The sequence below is a fragment of the Aphis gossypii genome, chromosome 1 (genome assembly GCF_020184175.1).
Source record: "Aphis gossypii isolate Hap1 chromosome 1, ASM2018417v2, whole genome shotgun sequence".
Taxonomy (NCBI): Eukaryota; Metazoa; Arthropoda; class Insecta; order Hemiptera; family Aphididae; genus Aphis; species Aphis gossypii.
The window spans coordinates 31,004,663-31,025,397 of record NC_065530.1 but is presented as its reverse complement, the minus strand read 5'-3'; the positions used below and the strand labels follow the sequence as shown (position 1 = coordinate 31,025,397).

Below are 20,735 nucleotides of genomic sequence, written 5' to 3'. Positions count from 1 at the left end.
AAGCGCTAGAGTAGGGTTTCAATCGAATTATTTATTAACGACATTTCCTGAAAATCTTCTAAAAACATACGATAAACGACCGACCGGGGTATATAGGATTATATATTGCTTGTACATATTATTATTATTATTATTTTAAACATAAATCGACGACATCGCTTTATAACCGAAAACCGATTTAGATAAACATTACAAAGCGGTCCGGAACAAACGTTAAAAATAAAAATATAAATGTCATATTTTTTTAAAAACGATATTCGAATTGTTATTGTAAAATAAATAATATATCGATAAATGTGAAAGGCAAAAGACAATAACTGAGCACACAAAACACCTCACGCGTGAGATACGGTTAAAAGAGATTTGATACCGGTGAAAATGAGAACGAAAGAGAAAGAGGTAGAGATAGAGATGGATAGAAAACGATTGAGGAGTTATCTGACTGCTAAAACACTATATATATATATATATTGTCAAATTCAAACCGGCGACAAATTGCCGTTCGTTGCCTGTCTGTAATTTTACCTCCGCTTCTCCTAGCATGCCGCTAAATCGCCTTACCCGGGAATTAAGAGAAGATTAATGCGTCCGGGTAACAACTTTGCAGTGTGCATTTAATCGCGATTACGTCTCCGCGCGTCTAATCACTCGACAATCAATCCACCGAATGTGGACAGCAGCACCAACACCGGTACTGGGACAACGAAAACGACGACGAGAGTCTTTATTCTCACCCCCTCCCCCCCCACCCGCTACCGGCGTCACATCGACACGCCACACCGGAAACGATGTACCCGGAAATGAATCCACCACTACCGCCACGCGTGCCACCTTATCCATCTACAAATCGACTACTTTTGGTCGTTTTTTTTTTTTTTTTTGTTACATTTGTTCTTGTCGTCCACTACTCTGCCACTGTCCCTCGCTGCCCGTTGACGATTCGAGAAACGATTAACGTCACTATATATATAACGATTGCGATTACGACGCGTTGTCAAGAACTCTCCGTCTTTCTCACTCTTCATACACACCACTCGACTTTTGCACTGCACTGACTGACTAGCTTTCTTTATTTCTATACAACACACACATAATATGTATAAATAAACCTGCCGTATACAAACAGTATATAATATATTGTACGTAATATAACTCTTCACTGACCGAGTAGATGTTGTAAAATAGGTTGTTGATAAATGAATCGTGTGTTTTCCCGCACAAACTAACAATTCGTATAAACTGCAGTCTGTCTCGTTCACTGCTATAATTTACTACACTTATATTATTTCTATTTTATAGTGTTAGCGCAACAGTTTTGATCTTATATCAATTTACACTTTATAAATAAACATAATGATGTAATCAGATTAAAAAAATAAGCAACAATTACAAATTTACCAAATTATACTAATAAGTTTTAGTAAACTCATAATATTTTAAAGCTGAAATAGACTATTATTATATTTTTTTTTTAAATAAAAATTATTATGTTCCAAATTTTTAGATTTATTTTATGTTCAAAACTTTTGAGAATCGTTAGTTAATAATACAATTATATTATATTTTATTATAATTATTGTTTTAAATATATATATATATATATAATATATAATAATTAATAACGTAGTTGTATGAGGTTAAATAACATAAAACACTAGAAACAGAAAATTTAATATATTAATATAATATAGTTTTTTTAGTAGTTATTACACATTATACACGTTTTTTGAAGTGTTATATAAACTATAGCGTCGAGAAAATTTTGTTTTTATAATATTATAAAACTAAAACAGTGTTAGCATACAACACCAAATATCTATAAAAGTAAAACACATTCTAAAAACTGAAGTACTTATTATTTTGTATTTCATGTTGAACATTATTGATTATTATAATATTGTATATTGTATAATAAATATAATATTATTATGAAATTATAACGTAAGTCTATGCCCGAAGCATGGTATCAAAAACTAAGCAACCTATATTATAAGATTAAGGCTCAAGAGTCAGGTCAAGATTTCAGAGATTAAATTTATTTAATCCAGATTTTATCATAGTCAAGAATAAAAAAAAAAATATAGATAGTATAATAGTTAGTATAATCTTAATTCACATTACTTAATTAATATTCAAAGAAATATACTTTCCAATTTAGTGAAGTAAAAAATTTTACCAGCGGGGTGTAGCCAATAAGAAGTTATAGTATATGTATAATTATATTAATAACAATATATATTTATACCTATAATACACCTATCCGTTAATCAAAAAGCATTGAATGGATGTAAAAATAATAAAATTCACTCATATATTATAATATACTATGTTATACATCATATTATAATTTATAATTTTACCTACACGGTGTTCAAATCTTATTTATTACGATTATTAAACTAATGTGACACATAAAATAATTTCCAAGGTAATTTCGTTCTTGGAAACTATTGTTATTCGTAAAATATATATAATATTGCGTACTTCTTACAATAAAATGTGTAATAAAAAGAACTATCCTATTATATAGGTAATATATTATATATGTATACGTGTGCGAACGTATATGTGTAATATTTATTATCATTCAACGTTTCTTTTTTCTTTTAGTCGTCACACTTTGTGCAAATGTGGTGGAAAAAAGCAAAAGACAGAAAGCTCCGTTGGTGCAGAGTGATGCAGCGTATATGACTGTTCCTAAGACTCGAGAGAAATTTAATCAATCTCTTATCTCTGTTGTAATGCAATCCCGTTGATTGCATAGCGAGTCTCCGTACACCACGTAGTCGACCACACCTTACCCCTCAGGAACGTATCAAGGAGGCGTTTATTTCAATCGCGTGCAAAAGGGTCGGTTTTTAATAATCATTAAGGACCGAAGTAAAACGTATGTTCCCGCCAGTCGTTATTTTCTAGGGTAAAAACACAAGGAAATCGTGAAAGGGCACACTGCGGCAGGGTTATATTGTTGGATGTGTAGTGTTGTTTCACACCGGGTCCCGCCACTTAAACAATCCCATCAAAAGGCATTAATTGAGATTCAGGTCTTGAACACTATGGTTGTTCCTAACGAAAACCACACACACGATCGCGCGCGGGCGTGTACACTTACGCACGTCTATAAATGTGTACAGGTAAAGGTTCTGTGGTCCCGTGTGTAGGCAAAATTGCGTCAGAGGGTAAAATTCCTCTTCGAAATTATCGTGTGGTCAAACAGAAAGGACGAGAAAGAAGAGAGGAAAAGAATTCCGTATCGATTTCTGTCCGTTCGTAATCCAATCAACCGCTGTTTTTACCACACTCAACCGTACGTACAGCCACCGTTATAAACATTTATTTCCACCGTTTTCAAAAAATAATAATAATAATAATAAGACAGAAAAACCATTATCTCTACGGTGGCCTTTTTCCGGCTAGCGGATATAAAACCTACCCCACGAGTCCCCGTCGTTTTGCTAGCGCCGCAAAATGTTATGTGTCATATAGGTTATATAACCTATAGTTAACTCTTTAAATCTAATAAAATCATAAGCATAATATATAATATATATGATAAAAAACATTGGTTAATTGAATACATTAAAAAAAATTTTGGTTAATGTTATTACAATATATTCCTATTATGAAGTTTTTTACTCGAATTCTGGATGATAAACTTTAGTAATTTTATTTTCTATATGTCTGCACAAATTTAATAATATTTAGACTATACACTGTTAAGTAAAAAAATTTATTTACTTAATTAGTACCAAATTTGTTTATATAATTTAAATTAGTGTATTTTGTTGGTCTTTATAAGTATAGATATTAGCTATTATAATATAAGAAAAAAATAATTAAACTTTATGTTTGCAATAATATTAAATAGAGACCTCTAATAACTAAATACTACGATTGAAAACCGTTCAGTTCTGCTCCTTAAACTTTTCATATCAACATAATATAACGCATTGAATTATAACCATCGATCCCGTGAAACAAGTTTCATTGTTGGAACTTATGTTTTGCAAAATATAATAGTGGTCGGCTTGTACTTTACTTTTAAACGTTAAACGAACGTCGTACGTCAAACTACTTCCGTACTGTATTGTTCTGAAAACAGTCGGTGGTCGTATTGATAAAACGAAACGACGGATGGATTTCAATTAGTTATTCAGTAGTTTTTCTTTTTTTCACTACCTCCATGACCTCGAGGTACCTATGTGCCGTTCAATTGTGATGAGAACATAAAAAAAAAAATCAATAGGGGAGCGTGTTCAGCCCGACGACGTCGATTGGAGGTGATGCACGTGGTGTTGGAGAAGAAAGACGGGGGTGGGAATTTACATTTGTTTGAGCTCGACTACCTGGAAAATCAAATAAACCGTAAACACAAACCATGTATACATTCTTACGGGCATATTATTGGGTTTGCATAAATTTGTTCACCATTAGCGACGTTCGGCAGGGTGGAGGTTGACTCGTCATTTGTCACGTAGACACTTTATATACATTATATGTAGAATGTATATGGTATGATATATATATAAACATTATACATAGGACACGAAATAAAATAATAACAACTCCCAACGATATCGTGTGTACACGCGCACGTTCGAAGTGTATATATAGTAACCGTTGGCCGTGTCGGCGGCGGCACAAGTGGCTGAAGAGCATACGGCAACGGTATTATTGAATTCGGTCGCGTGTAAACGGATCCGATTTCGAGTTACGCTCCGGGAGAGACGTAATTCTGCGCGGAATGTCTTGGATAAGAGAAAAAGTCGTGGAGTAGTAGACAAAACACTAAGCGCGGTGGGGGGAAATGGTTTTATTTTTTTTCGTTTATATTCCCAACGGCGTGGGGACATGTCGTCAGAGGTCTTGTCAACTGGAAGGGCATTTGAATAAATATTATTTTTTCACCAGTACAAAACACACACATACACATACATAATACAAACGTATATATATATATATACGTAAATGTGTAGGTACTCGTGTATATTGTTACCTTCCGGCCGCGAAAAATACACACTCGTGTATGTAATATATTATTATATAGGGGACGACAGAACAAACAATACCGTTTGTAAAACTATGTATAACGGTTCCCCTAACACTGTAGCACCGTAAGCTTTTCGTCGCCGGCGATTAATTAGACCTGTTTATTCCCGACCACCTACTCAGCGCTAATTCAAGGGGCAGGGTAGGCTGGTATACGGCTGGGCCGGGCTCGTTAAGCGCCCGCAGAAAACTATAACATCGTCCGCGATGCACAATGGTCTCGTTGCGTCGGCGGTGTGCGAAAGAGATGTAAAAGAGATATTAAAATTAATTCATACACAAAAGCGCAACAACACGGAAAACTGGACGATTAAGCCGATTCGCCGACACTGCCGCCGCCGACCTTGTCGACCCCTACACATATACACAAACCGCCAAGTTCACGGATTAATTACGACAGCAATCATGGGTCTCTCGGACTGTAAACATCGGGTGTCAGGATAGCTAGGGTGCAACCCCATCACCACTACTACCACCAACATCGTTGTCACCACAGTCACCACTTTCCATGGGCCTGCCGTCGGTCGTTTTTCATTGTGTCCACCGTATATAATTTCTCAAGACGAAGTCCGACGATAGTTATTATTTTGGTCAGAACAAAAGAATAATTTGTGAGAAAAATTTAACTTTCAGCCGCGTCACCGCGAAAAGCTTGTGTAAAACACAATAAATTGTATACGCTGCGATATTTTCATTTTTCATTTCCATTGCCTTAGCTAGTTTCCTTATTTTTAGAATTTTTCCAAGCTTTATATTTATGCTTTTAGTACGCTAATTTTTCATCAGTGATTTATTTTTATTTTCAGTTTTAATAAATTATATTAATTTTAATTTTCATATATTATATAAGTTTTATATTTTGATGAACAATAAATACTTTCCATGAATTTTGATATATTTCTATAGAATATTAAACCAAAAATTAATTTCAAAAATATATGTTTAATGTTTATACTAGTAATAAATAGATACAGTGGTACTTATAATGTGTATAGATAAGTAGTATTTATTCTGATTATACTGAGAAAAAGTTATCATAAATTATAATTGATTATTATGAAAATGTCGGTTTGAAAGAATGCTGAACACATTTTTGGATCATAAAATAGAAAAAAAAATTACAGTTAAAGATAGGTAATATTATTGAAAATTATCTGAGAAATCTTGAAAGTTTTAAGTTAATACAAAAATGTAAATTTCATTAAGTAGGTATTCATTATAAATTATTATGTATGAAATACAAAATATTTTTAATATTTAAGTTCGTTGTGCGGTTTTTTTTTATATTGTTTTATAATATACATTATACATATATTATATAAGCGAATAATTTAAATATAATGATTGTTTTTAAAGAATGTTTTATTAGTATTATTAATATGATTTTGAAAGAGTCATAATATGAGTTTCAAAATAGTAAAATTAACTAGTAATCAAACATTATTGTACAACAAGCGGACTTTAAAGTTAAAACATATTATAATTTAAACAAAATTACTTTACTCCCTAACAATCGAAAGATTTTAAATATGATTAATATATTGTTAGCGTGTATTGTATACACTACACATATTTGACTATAGTACAATAAGTCATTTTAGTCATCCCCAGTTGAGTTGTGAAGCAGTCATGAAAATGGGATCATTTCACACAATAAATTAACTAAAGCGACACTTTATATAGATCTCTGGAGCACACAATTTACTTTAGACAAAAGCGTTGTCGAATAACATTAATTCGAGTTTATTCAGCCTATTTAGTTAGTATTCCATAGACAATATATACCTACGCATTTTAAGCATTTTGATCAAATATAAGAACCACCTAGTGTATAATAAATAATATATAAAATCAATGAGTAAATTACAACAATTGAATTTTGAATGGCAATCGTAAGTGTAATATTTATCTGAGCATGTGGTATAAAATAATATCTGAGTAAGGTTATTATAGAACATTACGATAAATATTTTACGGCCTGAAATTATTATTCATTTTTAAAATATATTGCCTATATTATTTTTATTTCACTACTATACATATTATAAGAATACTTTATTCCCAAAGTGTCTAAAGCAGGTATGTGACTATGTGACTTCAAGACGTGTTTTTTCTTATAGAAATCTTTGTGAAAATACTCACGTCCACTCATTCTTTTTTTTTTAATATTTATTTGTTTCCGTTTCTTTTGCTGAAGGGCAGTATTATTTTGTCCAGTTTACAGAAGAGTCCTCCTCATACGTTTTTGTGTAAAATTCCATAGTGTACGTGTGTGCAAAAGAACGTTAAAGTAATATAAAAATCGGACACTCTTTGAGTAACCTAATCAAATTTCCAACAATACAGTCTTATACTGTTACGCGATTGAAATAAAGATAGAAACACGTTTTTACCTTGAGAGTTTTATAAATACTATTTTACAGATTATTTCATTTTAATGTTATTTAAAAATAATTAGATTGATACTATCAAATAGTACCCATATAAAATAAGTACAAGTATCTATTATTTCGATATATTATTATTTTGTTTAATGTACTTTTATTAGTAGTGCCAAAAGAAATAGAAACTTCACATTTGTTTGTTTCTAGTATACATTTATAGAAAAATTCATTCATATTAAAAAATTGAACCCAAATTTACATCTGCCTGATAGACAATAATAAATTATAAAACATTATATTTTAATTATATTATTGTGCTGGAAAAATATTTATATAGTGTTCCATAATAATTATTCTATAACAATTACTGTAAAAATTTACGAAATTGCCTATTGATAATATTTATACGTTATATATAATATATTAATTCAACGATGTATATCAAAATTAAAAAAGCACTATCCTTCTTTAGTTTGTCAAACACAATTACGGCCACAAGCTAAAAAGGAAGGAAAAATTATTGTCGGCCATTTATCACCAAAAAAAAAAAAAAAATACAAAGGTTGAAATTAATACAAAGAGAGAAAGAGAAAGAGGAAGAAATTAAAAACTCGGAAAAATTCTTCCACTTTTTTAATATTTTTTTTATCGTTGAAATGCCGCAAATTATTATTATTTTTTTTTTTACAGACATTGAACGAGTTTATGTTTGATCTCGGTAAACGTGGCAAAATCAGAGGAACCGGATCCGAGTAGAAATACGTAAAACATTGGTGGCATAGTAATGTTTGTTTCGCATGTTGTTTTAACGTCTGCCACGGCGGCAAAAAAACCTAAGTCTCGCTATAATGGCAGTGGCAATGGCAGTTGTTGTACATACAAAAAATTATTCACGAAAGCGGTCGATTGTTTAGCACCCAACGGGCCGTGTAAATTTAATGAAGTGCTTTTCTCGTAGAACCATTATATATATAAATATTGTAAAACGTGCATTTATGTGTGTGTTTATGTGGAACGTGGGTGTATTATATTAAATTATTTTAATATTTGACTTCGGACAACATTGCTTCGAAAATCCCCTCAGTACCAGCAACGGTTGTCCTTCTAGTAGGGTACGCCTCAACTTACTACATATAGCTATAGATACTGTTGTGGCCGTTATTTAGATACGAAAAACACAGCATAAGATATTTTTGTTATATCATATTATTTTGTGCAGAATTCGTTTTACCGGTCTTATCCAATATTTGTGTTTACCATATTATTATTATTATTATTATTATTCACCTTAACGGTTAGGGAGTATGTACAAGGTAAGGGGTGAGTACCTAATCAAAAACGGGGTGTTGTTGGTATACTAACACGAACCTTTTTACATGATTAAAATTATAAATTATATTATACTTACGGAAACTATTTTCGTGGCTAAAATAACTAAAAATGCCTCTCAAATACATTTTTGACACGCGTTACTATTGAATGACAGACATTATCATAAATGTATTACATTTTCATTGATTAGTATTAAATAGTATAGTATTTTCAATCGATACTTCTTATAGTCTGTAAACAACAAAAATAATTTTAACATGCATAAAGTATATCAAAATAATTCACCACTAAATTAATAAATGAGTTAATACTAATATATTTTATTTCACGAATGGTCAATTGAATATGATATACATATATTAAATTTTATACTTTTTACGTAATTACAATTGTATTTCACTATCATTCATTTAAAAAGTGACATTTTTATCGGACTAATATTTCATATTTAATTATATTTAATAAAAAACAAATATTAAGTAACCTGGGTGGTACACACTATATTACTATTATTAATTAAGGAATATATAATACATTTTAATGATTGTATAAATATATTATAACCGAAGAATAATTTACAAGGTTAATTCGAATAATATTAGTATTTCTTTACGTAATTAATTAGTTTATGTGAGTGACATGTGTACATAATTTGTTTGTTGAATAAATTTATCTACAAAACATATTCAACAATAAGTTATCAACATTATATCTAAATATAGCTCACAAATTATAAACCTATGAATTGATAAAAATCAACTTTTTATGACATTTTTGACATTCAGTGTTAAATATTACTAAAAAAAAAAAAAAATAGATAATACAGTTACTGATTAAATATAAAACTGAGAAGTATGCATACATTAATGTTTAATTAAAATTGAATTTTACAAAATATTGATGAACTGTCTATAAATTATTCTCAAGTAATGGTTTAACAGTATGGTTTTGTTCAAAGTTTGCACATTTTCTTAAAAAGTTTGTTGGGTTTATACTTTATAAATTATATTACGTTTTGTTGTTTCTCATATATAGACACCACCCTCGACACAATTTACAAGTAGGTAACAAATAACTGTATAAATTCACTTTCATATGCTTAAATGGATAACACTAAAGAATAGTTAGTACTTTCTAACAATTTATCAATTTAATTTCTATCCAAGAAAGTTAAATCTGTAGCCCTTAGATATTGCTTAATAATATGAACTGGCTTAATGATATTATTAGTTAGATTTTTCTAACAATCAATACCAACACTCAATATAATTTAACCATTTTATCTAGTGTAATAGCTTGTATTTTATCGCTATAATGTTATTTTGAATAAAAAAACATCATAATACAAGAGACGAAATAATATACTAGATCTATTTATTTCATAAGTATAATAAAATATAAATATAGGTCATCTACACTATAGTCATAACTTGCATATGTTTAAATGTACGAAAGCTATATATTTATTTTGGGATCGATAATTATTAACTGGTGATATAATAATACATGTCTCTCTGTACAATAATTATATTCCTATAAAAGTATACGAATAACAAAATTATTTATAAAGAAACTAAATAATTAAATATGTTAGAAACATTATAATGCCTATATATTTTAAAAATTTTTAATTTAGTTTAATAAATATTTAATTAAGTAATCAACTTGTCGATTTTATCATAAGTTTTGCAAAATTCTGGGTATTCAATCTTAAAATGTGTATACTTAAAATATAATGTTTGTTTCCAATAATTTAAACAGAATATATTATTTAGAGCAAATTAATTAAGTATAGATAGAATTATAACTATGTGAGTTACAAAACACTTCCCGATGTTTTTACTCAATGTTTCTTTTGAAGAAACTTCGGACTTTAAAAATACGCTTACGCAGCATAGCTTTAGATTTAACAAACTTAAAGTGGATATATTAATAATTCCAAATACAACAAATAGAATTATATTTGCAACTCAAACAGGTGAAACTCAAAATGGTTCACGGAACTCTTTTTAAAAAGTTAGATATTCTAATTAAAGTAAAATTAGTTTTAATTTTAAAGTGTTCAAAAGTTTAAAAATAAATAAACAAATATTTTAATTAGAAGAAATTATTTTTGTAGCCATGGTTTTTAGAGACGTATAAATTCAAGCACAATCTACTTGTTAAAATGGTTAGATGAAATATTCAACTTAAAGTTTTAATGAGCTGAATGTAAATAGCTTATAAACTACATATTGTATTGTTTGCCTATGTATATAATTTTTAAAATATAGAAATAATTAAACATTATTTTCTTTTTACTAGTACAGTAATCATTAATTTTATATTTTATATTAAATCATATTTATGCAATCGATTTGTGACTGTTAAATAACAATAAATACATCTATTCTAAGAAAATATGATTTAAACAGTAAAAAGTAACTATATTAAATACCTCAATATTTATAAAATCTAATAATTAACTTTCCATTATAAATGATAATTTATTACAAATTAATTATTTTTCAGTACCTAAGTATAAAAAAAAAGGATTTGTTAGATATATTATATACATAACCTTCAAACGTTTTCGATGATGGGGACTTAACATTCTTCGTCCGGGTAGGAACTAAGAAGGGATGCAAGTAAATCCTAACAAACGACGTAGCTACCGAGGTCAACAACACCACAATAGGATGTAAAATCCTCAGGTTTTCGTCAGCTGCATAGCTGCAATAGGAGGGTTATGTAGTAACTGTCAGAGTAGCTTTGGTCTGTGTACTATAGAGGGTGTAAGGAGGATCAACGATTTGCAAGCACAGCGAACCGAATTTGTGTCGGTATTTGATTACCGGGATTTGTCTCCACAAGAAAGGATTTGCATTTCCCAACCAAAAACGGGCCAAAGAGAAATACAACAGGTAGCTTTAAGTAGGTAGATAAGTAAAGTACAATTTCCGGAGATTGGCCGAAAATGCTACAAAGAATACAACCTTCAAAACCACTCAATCACATTTCTGTATTACACCTACAAATTTCTAACTACAACTAGCACTAACTAATCTATTAGTTATAACTATTACTTTTTTTATGACTGTCGATGGTATATATAGTATAGAATAATCTTAACTTTTGTGTAGTTGGCGTTGGACTAATTCCTTTTGTGGTTTCGAGAAAAGCTAAAAATAAATATTGTTTATAAAGATGACTTAAAAATGTTTGTAATAAACTTGAAGTCGTTAGATCCCTCGTATATACATCCATCATCTATAATCTAGATATCAATCAAGTAGTTAACTGCTTTTGAAAATATATAATAATTTTGAATCTAAAATTTGATTAAGAAAATCATTAAAATATTTATAGAACAATCGATAAATTTTATCAAGTTTTTCACAAAAAAAAAAATTATTAGTTAATTATTTAAAAGAAAATATCTTATTTATATATTGTTTTAAGGTGATAATATAAAGATAATATTTATTTCTTGAAAAATACCAAATAGCCTCAAAAATGTATGCTCTTAGAATAACCAAAACTATGATTCTGTAAAAATGTCTAACTTTTATCTGACGAAAACCAGTTTATGACATTATAATTAAAATTGTGTCGATATTAATATTTTTTACTATCAAATATCTCAAATTATGATAATTTTTGTTAACAAAATTCAGATATTATTCAAAAATCTTCGGTTTCAAAAAACTATATTCGACTGTATATATAGTTTCTCTGATTAAGATCGATAAAATTGTGTTTTAAGATAGTGTGATTTTCTAATTATTTATGAGTTTATATTCAAAAATAAATATGTATCAAAAAAATCTAATTGTAATTAATTAAATATTGAAAAATTTAACAAAATATGCAATCATTAATAATCTATACAACTAGTTATATAACAAGTAATCTTATACTCAAGAGAGAAATTAAAACCGTTAAACAATAAAGACGAGTAGACATATTAGGTACCTTGGTACCTTATGCATTTACATTTCAATTAATATGTTAATTAGTTTCAGAACAACAAAAAATATATAATTTCGATTAGTTACGAGCTGTTGCACATATTTTTTTTGGACCATTTATTTTAAACGAAATGCAAAGTCTTTCGTCTAATCAAGTAGATAGGGACACTAGGTGGTAAAGCGATTTTGGTGAGATAATATTTCACATATTTGTTGACTTTTATTGTAGTTTAATGTTTAGTTTGCTACATATACATACAAAACTAATTAACACAAAAATGTGTAAAAGTATTTCAACACTATTGAAAGCATTTTCAACAATATTATAATACTTAATGTGTACAAATTGGAAGTAGAAACATTGTATGCAATAAATATATTATGTTTTATAAAATTATATTATAGTGAAATTGTTATATTGAATTAATAATAGTAAAAATAATACCATCAAGTTTCATGTTATGTTTTGCAAATTAAATTTATAATACCATACTATGTATGTATACATTAAATGTATGGTAAATTAATACCTCAACAATTAAAGATACAAAATAGACATTACATACAAATTAGTTTAATCTATAAAACTATAAACTTATGTTTATTTATTATATTTCTCACTTTCATTTTAATTATCAGAAATAATACACTATATCGAATATCGTATACATAGATATATTTTTCTTATATACTTAAGGAAATTGTAGTAAGTCATAATGAATACAGAAACTATGAATATTATAACATATGAATCGTGTTAAAGTTATTTATATTTAATTTATCACGCTCTAGGGATGGTCTGAACAAATATATAAATATGGATGTTAAGTCTGATTACATGGTTATACAGTTAGACGTATTATATGATTTACAGCAGTCGGTACCCCAAGAAAGCCAAAAATCATCGGGTATATTGAAGTTATAGAGCGATTTTAAATTACAAATCGAATACTTCAAAAACCAATGAAATAAATTATAATCATACTTACCAACCTACATTATATTGCATCGAATATCACCCACTCTTATTTATTATGAAACTCGTGTTGAATAAAAAAAATGGGGATGCGTAGTTTCAATATGTTGTGGTGCATAAATACTATAGCATCGCTAAGTTTTTGTTGGCTGAAGTGCCAAACTAACGTGTTTTTTTTTCGAAAATGACTCTACTGAAGTTTATGTATCACTTCTTTGAAACCCTCCGAGACCATAATAATACAGTTGCCCGAACTCCGATACGAAACTTTCGTACGTGGTCGTTTTAACTTAAGACGTTCGAATATAGAACATCGCTATACTTATGTGTGGTTGTAGGCTGAAATGTGTGAGTGTAGACGTTTGTTATGTTGGCACTTTACGTACCAATTAAAACAACTCAATATAAATTACCAAGAAACATTGTTTTAAAACTTCCTCCAAGTATAAATACATTTTAATCTTGCTTTTTAAAGTTAACAACACGAAGTACACTATACAATATTATAATATCGATTTAAATTAAATAATTCACAGGATATAGATAATGTCTGCAACGAAGGTAATACGAAAAGTACCTAGTCAGAATAAACTTTGTGATGTGTACATTTAAGAGTATAATAATAATAATAATAATATGCTATTTGCGTGTTATTTAATAAAATAGTTAATTTAAATAAAATTATTATGAATCAAAAGATTATTAAATACATAAAATATTCTAAAAAATACAATATTATTCGTTGGAAAACTATTTGGTGTTCATTAAAAATTAGTTAACTTCATGAAAACATTTTTATTGTTTATTTTTAAGATACAATAATTTTACTATGTACCCACTTATAATAACTAACTAATTATATTTTTAAAGCTAAAGTTATAAATACTTATAAATTAGTTATAACTAAAATATTGTTAAATAAAAATAATAGGTTATAATAATAAAATTAAGTGCCAACGTCAACCCAAAGACCAATAAAAATTGTTTGGCAGATAACACATTAAATACATTCATACGTTTGCATAAAATTACCATAAAAGTTATTTGAAAAATATTATATACCTGAATTAAAAATATTCTAATAAAGAATAAATTATTATCCATTTTGTATAATATTATTAACAATCAATAAATATTTAAACACTTCTATTGTAAATAATATTTTGTCGAATCTACTTTAAATAGTTTAAATTTTAGTTGTACAAATAAACATATACATAGAGAAATAAATAAAATAATTTATTGTAACAAATAATTAATTTATTACATTTTTAGTGGAGTGCTATTATTAGTCTTACAACGAAATATGAATTTTTTTATATGCAAAACTTTAAGTTTAGAAATAATTATCAGTGACTGACATATTTAAACACTCTGTAATCTGTATATGTGTTATGTCTGTATTAACATTATTATGATTTTTAAAATATTAAATATATTCATTACAATAGGAGATAGAATTAAGCTTTATAGTAAACTGTGTATACTCAAATCTATTAAAAATGAGTAACAAATTATTTATTGGATGTGCCATTTGATCAATTTTTGAAAATTTAAAATTCAAAACAATACTATATACGCAAAAAAGTATGATATTGAAAAGAAAAATTAACAAAAAAAAAAAAAAAAATACTTGGAAAAAGGTGTTTTTAATGACAATTTAATAAATAAGACAAAAAGAGAATCACATGCCATAATTAATGTTTTACGAATATTCGCGGCGTTGTACGATCTTTAAATATAACACCGCGTTGTTTTCATTACCTATAATATTAGCTTTACACTTATATACAATACACATCACACATGACAAGGGAAGGCATAAAAATAAAAGTAATAATTCCGTTGGGATAGCAATGGCGGAGTTGCAGTGAATTTATGTGATATGCTGCCAAGCGTGTTTAAGAATAAAAAATTTAAAACACAATTTCCCGAGGAAACGGTACCGCGAATTTTGAGATAACCCGCGTGACTGATCCACCACCGCTAACTCCTATTCCATGGTTTCTTACACCCCGCACCCTAAGACTAGCACGTTATACCTACGTGGGTTGCAGTACAGTACACATGTTGGGGAATAGCGATTTGCGAGTGCTGCATTCAATATACATGAGATCTAGTTTGTACACTCCATACTACTATATGTATATAAATACATACATGGTTTATATAGACGGCAGAGTTGTTACAGAGAGGGAGTGCGAGCCGACGGCAGAAAATATAGTCATTCTCTCTCATAATGGAGATTTAATAAAACGTCTTGGAAGCGAATTTCTGTTTTCCAATATATATATATATACATACATAATAAAATCGTCCGCAGATTTAAGCGCCGCCGGCGGAATGCACCCCAAGAGCTCGTATGTGCGGCTTTATTCGCCAAAGATCGCAAGCGCGACTATAATATTACATACGATATACCTAGCTTCCAACATTGCAGCCGTCACCGTCACTATATGTTGACAAGAGGGGTTGCCCGTGAAATTACAACTGCTGCAACTGCTACAAACTACTATACTGTTACTGCTGCTGCTGCTACTGCTGATGCTAACCTTTATTATTATTATTGCTATATTTGATATGCACCAGCGCAAAAGGAACCAAGATGCGTACACGCGACCGGATACGGATGGAGTCTGACACCAAAAACCGTCTCTGACAGAACCGGAAACGATTGTGGAGGGTGGACGATGTGCGAAAAATTTAATTTCACCATACGATTTACCGCCTCTTTGATTTCGTCGTACTCAGTGCTTGTGCACGATCTGTAGTGAAACCGCACAATATGCACACGCAGTTTCTTTATACTTTTAACACTTTTTTTTTATATATCATATAAACTATCACTATATACTATGCACACCACATAACAGTAAAAATTAATTTAGCGAGTGACCGCCGAAGAAAATCCGACAGTATATTTAACGGATATCGAAGAAATACACGAAGGCGGTATTAAAGTATTCTCGCATTCCTCCAGATGTAGATTATTACTTATTACAGTTAGCTCATTCAATCACATCAATCTACTGCTGTCTATTCGGTAAGTAGTTAAAAAAAAAATAAATGAATAAATAAAAAGAAACAAAAAGTAAAATGGATAATGGTTTTAGATGTAAGGCAGCCAAAAAGTAAATCTTTGAATATTGCCTTAACCTGTCATATTTGTAAAAACTGTGATGATTTATTCTTTTTATTACGTTCAAGGAACTCGGTAACAGTGGAAATGATAAATATTAAAATGAACTTTTTCCCAAGAGCAAACGTCTCTTGTGTGGGTAGCGTAAAACGCGTTTTAAATAAACTTGTGATGAAATGTTTGACGTGTAACGCGTGTAATTAAAACAACTTAGAACTTTAACACGAATGTTTGACTAATTCGACCAAATCCTACGTTATTATTTACAATAAATGCAACCATGAACATAGGCAGTCGCTGGTTTATATTATAATGTACACATATAGTTGATAAATTTACAATTCATGGGACTGTGTTGGATTCATAAAAGCGTATTTCGAAAAAAGCAATGTAGTATACTTACATAATTAGTAAATATACATTAGAATTATACTTTGTTCGCTCAACTTTTAACATTTACAGGTAGAACAAGTTAAATTTAAATTTATAATTGATACTAATAGTTTTTCGGATATAAATTATTTTGTGTGGATTCGTATGCATGTATCAATCGTATTTAAATTTTAAATATTAAACGCTAGTCGAAACCTTTAAGGCCAGTTAATAATAATTATAAAGGCTTTAAATTCTACATTAACTCAATGAACCAAATTTGAGTTGACAAACATAGATAGTGACTAAGTCAATCACTTGCTTTTTTGGTATATACATGAAGATTAAAGTGAATAAACCAATCGACCTACAGACGGTTCACAAGTAAACAATTGATACGCATACCGAAACCGTTTGAGTGTCTACACACCATAGAGTCCGTTTTGTCATGATTAATGCATGTGTTGTGAGGTGAAAATCGGAGTACGGCGATATTGGCTGGAAACCTCGCAAGCAAGACGTATACGTATAGACTATTATATGAAACAAACTAGATGCACGTTTCCTGTTAAACGTCTCTCCGCGTATTCCAGAGAAGACACTTATGATAATTATTGTCGATGAGATAAACACTTTTACACTCGATACTTACACGTCATTCACACGGGTATAATATTATGTTTTCCACCCACGCCATCGTGAATATCGAGCATCGTTATAGGTACCACAAAAACAAATATCATCTTACTACTCCAATCCACAAACTCGAATAATATTTCCTGTCCCAAAAGTATTCTGCGCACTTATACGCCACAATTAAAATCACCCGTCGAGCCGTTTCAATTAGCATCCGTCGTCGACAACTTCGTCTTCTCTCCCGCCATACCACTTGAACCAGAGTACGGGCGCGCGCCCTATTACACACGCTTATTATTTTATAGTATAGGTACACATTGTTTTCCATCCATGACTACCCCCTTCTTCCATTCTTGTCCCTAGAGACGACCGTTTGTTTTTCTGGGTATACCTCCACCATAGCGAAGGCGCAAAACGAGTGTTTTAATTAGACCGCTGTTCTTCTGTACACAATTTTTGCCCGAGACATAAACAGACCGAACCGTACCTCGACAGTCTCTTCGTTTCACCCCTCCTCATCATCGTACAACAAAAGAGAAAACTGCGGTGGTGGACATAATATATATATTGTATGTAAATATATTTATATAATGTATACAGGACCTCAGATGAGCACCAATTAACCGGGAAAAACGACGAAATTAATAAACATATTAATTTCTCATGTCGCGGATGGTGGTGGCTTCGTCGTTAACTTGATGCTCGAGTAGTATTATTCCATACTTCCTTCAGTCAACAGCGGTGCTTTTATTTTTAATTTCTCCCCTTAAACCATGGTTTTTTATTAATTTCCGTGAATAAAATTATAATATTGTATACACCTAAGTAGGTATAGACAAAAACATATTGTTACGGATGCGCAGATATTGCACCAATGACGGTGTGGCAGAAGGGACGACGACGTTTCAACGAGAAATAAAGTGGTTAAAATTCCAGTAAGGTCGAACGTTGCCGCGCATTAAAAAAAGTTTCGTCGTCACAGAGCTACAGCTGGTTTTTTACATACTTTGATTCTTCGGACGTCATAAAACGATTTAGCGATGGTAAGATATTTTATATCTCAAAAGAACATAATTTAATTATTTATTATTATTATTATGATAATAATACTATATGGGTAGTAATATCACCAAAAACTTGTTTATAAATCGTAAGCGTACAAACTTGTTCAAAAATTAATAGTTTCTCAATAATTAATATTAAAAAAAATATTGAAATAGGTACAAGTTTTTCCTACTCAAAATTAATAAAAACCAAAGAATTAAACAATTCAGTAAAATACTTCTCAAAGTTGATTTATTCCATTATAACATACAACCTAAATTTTAAATTCAACTCACTTAAACTATATTTTAAGTTTACTATATAGTTTTATTTGATCGGTTTAATGACTTTTTAGTTTTTATTCGTTAATTGCTTGAAATGTAGTACACCAAACACTTTCGAAATAAATAATTCAAGAGGATAATACTTATAATATACCTGTGAAAGTGTGAACACCACTATATACTCGTATGATTGGGCTTGGTAGTGTGTGCCAATTTTCATGATGTTATCAGTTACGCACGGTAGTGGTGGAATTTGTGAATCTCCATGTAAATATATATATACTAGACACCCAGTGAAGTTTTTGGCTCCCCCCGGACCTGTGATCATACCAGCGATAATATTGCGAACGGATTTCAGCAAATCCACGTATTGTACCTGTGGATTTAACGTGATTTTTGTCACGCGTGAACCGCTTTTACTGACCATTTGATTTCGAGAAAATCGGGTAACGCTTTATATATATTATAAACGAATACACATTTTATTTTATATTTTTGAGGTTTGTGTTTTTCAAATATCAAGACAATTCTATGGTATCGTACATAAAATATTATATTTTAAATACGTTTTATGCGAAATTCTGAATAAGAAAATTTCTAAAAAATATCGGAACAATCAATAAAATATAATGTTTATTTTAGAAATCAGTGAAATATATAATATTTTATTAATTCTATGCTAGTTGTTGCATATTAAATATTTTTAAATGTTCGTTTGCTTCTTTGTGTTGGAATTTAATAAAATATGTTATAACATTGTATCGGTCAAAATATAATATATAATAAAATACACAGTACACTATAGTAAAGTTACTCGTATTATTACATTAGGTAGGTAATGTTATTATTTTATTACTATTAATAACAATAAAACATATGGTATTCACGAGACATTTTAACTCTACGACTTAATCGATTATTTCTTTAATTACCTATATTACGATTTTTAATATTAAACAATTATAATCGTAAAACATAATCATATTATATTGACATTTACAAGGTGAATATTTTATTTAAATATAAATAGTTACTGAATTTGTCACTAACATTCACTGAAACTTATTCAGTGAAGATGTTATCGGAAAATTTAAGATATATTCAAATACCCTCTCATTTTTCTCAGTATAGTAAGTTTTTTATTGCACCATTACGATTAAGAATAAAATTAAATTTAAAATTAAAATATACTTCCAAATACATTAAAATAGTGTTATAGGTATATTCAAACTAATCAGTTAAAAAAAAACATATATGATAATATTTATTTCATACTATTTTATTTATCTATGTATAGTTAATAATATAGAACAGTGGTTTCCAATCTTTTTAGTACCGTGACCCGAATTTCCCCCAATAAATATTTTATGACCCACATTGTTTCATTTTTCAAAAAGTAGTGAAAAAAAAATTTGTATTATATAAATATGTGTACATTTTTATTAGGTATTTAGTACGAATTATTATTTGTTACCTACGTAATTTTTGGTACTTAATTGCTAACAAGGATATTTAATAATATAATAATATATTTAATATTAATTTAACATAAATTTCCTGGAATCTATA

General features: G+C 29.4%; 1 protein-coding gene across 3 annotated transcripts in view; it reads right to left on the bottom strand.

The window, feature by feature from the left end:
• LOC114131515 (discoidin domain-containing receptor 2-like) overlaps nt 1–20,735 on the bottom strand; it is a 158,075-nt gene that overhangs the window by 134,069 nt on the left and 3,271 nt on the right. The window contains exon 2 of one of the 3 annotated variants that reach the window (XM_027996750.2): nt 8,842–8,996. The exons of the other annotated variants lie outside the window; for them this stretch is intronic. The gene's annotated coding sequence lies outside the window, so the exon portion shown is untranslated. The remainder of the gene's footprint in view (nt 1–8,841; nt 8,997–20,735) is intronic. 3 annotated transcript variants of the gene reach the window in all.